The following is a 3,463-nucleotide window of genomic DNA, read 5'->3' on the forward strand; positions in this document are numbered from 1 at the left end:
CTTCAGTATAATAATACATTTTATCAGGCGGTTCCATAAACAATTTATATATATTTATATTCTTCTAATAATAGTCCCGAAATAATTATTTTTATCAGGTGATTCCCAGTAAAGCTCACCATAAACCATTTATAAATACTGCTGCAAAATATTTTAGGAACCAACTATTTTTATGCCTAAAATAAATGTCCAAAATAAGCATTTTATAAATATGACGGATATTAAGATATTTTAATTCCTCTTTGACAAAGCAATATATATATAAATCTCATTGAGATATTTTGGGCATGTTTTATTAAAATGTGAGTTTAGTTGGTTTTAGTTAGGAGTAAGTTTAGACTGGTAAGCTTTCCTACTTATTTAATATCCAACCCCCTCTAAGAAAGAGTATCACAAAATGATGATGGAAACGTTTAGTTCCCAGGACGCGTTATTAACAACGTTCCCTTTTTCCCATTAATATGCATGAGTTGAATGTTTAGTGAGTTCGCTTCAGAACGGAGGCTAATGAAAGAAAAACTCTCCCACTTTTTCAGCATCGAAAACGAAGACTGGCGGGAGTGCGAAAAGAGCCTGAAGGAGTTCCTTGAACAGGAGCGTGCCAAAATGAAGGAGCGTTCGCTGCGCATCTCCCAGCCATTCTCATCGGATCCACAGGACATTCAGAACATAGTGAGGGCCAGGTGAGGATTATCCAGACCAGGAATTCCTATGATTTTAGGAGCTACAAATCTTTTCTTGCTTTTTAATTAGGCAAAAGTTCCGCGAGACAGAGCTACGTATTCGCAACCAGCTGGAGGACAAGCTGAAGGATGTGAAACTGGCAGTCACCACCCAACAACTTACCGAACTCATCGAGGATGCCCATCGATCCAGTGGGGAGATTGTGCGAGAGCCTTCGATAGAGGACGATGAGTACCACGAGGGCGAGCCACAGTCCAAGTATCTGGACGATGTCACCGACGTCTCCGAGGAGACGGTGATCAGCGAGGACGCCATCAGTCTCACCCTGGCCAAGCAGCAGTACGCCGAGGAACTGGAGGCCGAGATGGAGGACGAGTTCAACCGGGTCTGCTCATCTCCAAGCAGCAGTACGACCAGCTGCGCTTCGAGGATGAGAAGATCGTGGCGTTAAGGAATGCCAAAGTAAGTTCGCAGGTCCTCAAGGGCTTTCAGTTAAATTTAGAAAATGTTATACCTTATCGTCCATTAATGTCCAATTTACAGTGTCAAGTGTATGTAAAGTTTTAAAATATTTATAAATTTACCAAGTATTTACTACATTTATGACTTTAAGAAAATAATTTTTAAAGAAATTTACAAATATTTGTAAGTCTTTAAAATATTAAATACATTTATGAACATTATTTTTTATAATTATTTTTTAAATTTTGCTCAATACGAAACGTACAAAACAAAAATTTCATATTTCCTTTTTTGCTCCGACGTAATTTTTTCCATAAATCTAAAAGTATTTAAAATGTATAAATATTTCTTAAAAAAATTAATACGAAGAATAGTTTATAATATAAAAGATATTCTGTTATAGATTATGTTGGTATCAAAAGCTAGTTCGATTTAAGGTATTTTAATTTAAATGATGCATGTCAGTCTAAGCTATGCCGCTTTTGTTCGTTAAATTGATTTTTGAACTAAGGCGTTCTATCTTGTAATACCAAAATAATAACTTCAAAATTTTGCAAGTCTAAAATAAGAAAATAATGTAAATTATAGTGAACTACACTATAATTTACATTATTTTCTTATTTTAGACTTGCAAAATTTTTGAAGTTATTATTTTGGTATTACAAGATAGAACGCCTTAGTTCAAAATCAATTTAACGAACAAAAGCGGCATAGCTTAGACTGACATGCATCATTTAAATTAAAATACCTTAAATCGAACTAGCTTTTGATACCAACATAATCTATAACAGAATATCTTTTATATTATAACCTATTCTTCGTATTAATTTTTTTAAGAAATATTTATACATTTTAAATACTTTTAGATTTATGGAAAAAATTACGTCGGAGCAAAAAGGAAATATGAAATTTTTGTTTTTTGTACGTTTCGTATTGAGCAAATATTTAAAAATAATTATAAAAATAATGTTCATAAATGTATTAATATTTTAAAGACTTACAATATTTGTAAATTTCTTTAAAATTTATTTTCTTAAAGTCATAAATGTAGTAAATACTTGGTAAATTTATAATATTTTAAAACTTTACATACACTTGACACTGTAAATTGGACATTAATGGACGATAAGGTATAACATTTTCTAAATTTAACTGAAAGCCCTTGAGGACCTGCGAACTTACTTTGGCATTCCTTAACGCCACGATCTTCTCATCCTCGAAGCGCAGCTGGTCGTACTGCTGCTTGGAGATGAGCAGACCCCCGTTGAACTCGTCCTCCATCTCGGCCTCCAGTTCCTCGGCGTACTGCTGCTTGGCCAGGGTGAGACTGATGGCGTCCTCGCTGATCACCGTCTCCTCGGAGACGTCGGTGACATCGTCCAGATACTTGGACTGTGGCTCGCCCTCGTGGTACTCATCGTCCTCTATCGAAGGCTCTCGCACAATCTCCCCACTGGATCGATGGGCATCCTCGATGAGTTCGGTAAGTTGTTGGGTGGTGACTGCCAGTTTCACATCCTTCAGCTTGTCCTCCAGCTGGTTGCGAATACGTAGCTCTGTCTCGCGGACTTTTGCCTAATTAAAAAGCAGAAAAGATTTTGTAGCTCCTAAAATCATAGGAATTCCTGGTCTGGATAATCCTCACCTGGCCCTCACTATGTTCTGAATGTCCTGTGGATCCGATGAGAATGGCTGGGAGATGCGCAGCGAACGCTCCTTCATTTTGGCACGCTCCTGTTCAAGGAACTCCTTCAGGCTCTTTTCGCACTCCCGCCAGTCTTCGTTTTCGATGCTGAAAAAGTGGAGAGTTTTTCTTTCATTAGCCTCCGTTCTGAAGCGAACTCACTAAACATTCAACTCATGCATATTAATGGGGAAAAAGGGAACGTTGTTTAATAACGCGTCCTGGGAACTAAACGTTTCCATCATCATTTTGTGATACTCTTTCTTAGAGGGGGTTGGATATTAAATAAGTAGGAAAGCTTACCAGTCTAAACTTACTCCTAACTAAAACCAACTAAACTCACATTTTAATAAAACATGCCAAAATATCTCAATGAGATTTATATATATATTGCTTTGTCAAAGAGGAATTAAATATCTTAATATCCGTCATATATTTATAAAATGCTTATTTTGGACATTTATTTTAGGCATAAAAATAGTTGGTTCCTAAATATTTTGCAGCAGTATTTATAAATGGTTTATGGTGAGCTTTACTGGGAATCACCTGATAAAAATAATTATTTCGGGACTATTATTAGAAGAATATAAATATATATAAATTGTTTATGGAACCGCCTGATAAAATGTATTA

The 3,463-nt window shown here is 35.8% G+C and overlaps 2 pseudogenes; one reads left to right on the forward strand and one right to left on the reverse strand.

The window, feature by feature from the left end:
• Positions 1 to 541: 541 nt before the first annotated feature.
• LOC119562431 lies at positions 542 to 1,251 on the forward strand (annotated as a pseudogene).
• A 644-nt stretch (positions 1,252 to 1,895) lies between these two features.
• Positions 1,896 to 2,933, reverse strand: LOC119562432 (annotated as a pseudogene).
• Between the last annotated feature and the right edge of the window lie 530 nt (positions 2,934 to 3,463).

Source organism: Drosophila subpulchrella, unplaced genomic scaffold, assembly GCF_014743375.2.
Source record: "Drosophila subpulchrella strain 33 F10 #4 breed RU33 unplaced genomic scaffold, RU_Dsub_v1.1 Primary Assembly Seq467, whole genome shotgun sequence".
Classification (NCBI taxonomy): Eukaryota; Metazoa; Arthropoda; class Insecta; order Diptera; family Drosophilidae; genus Drosophila; species Drosophila subpulchrella.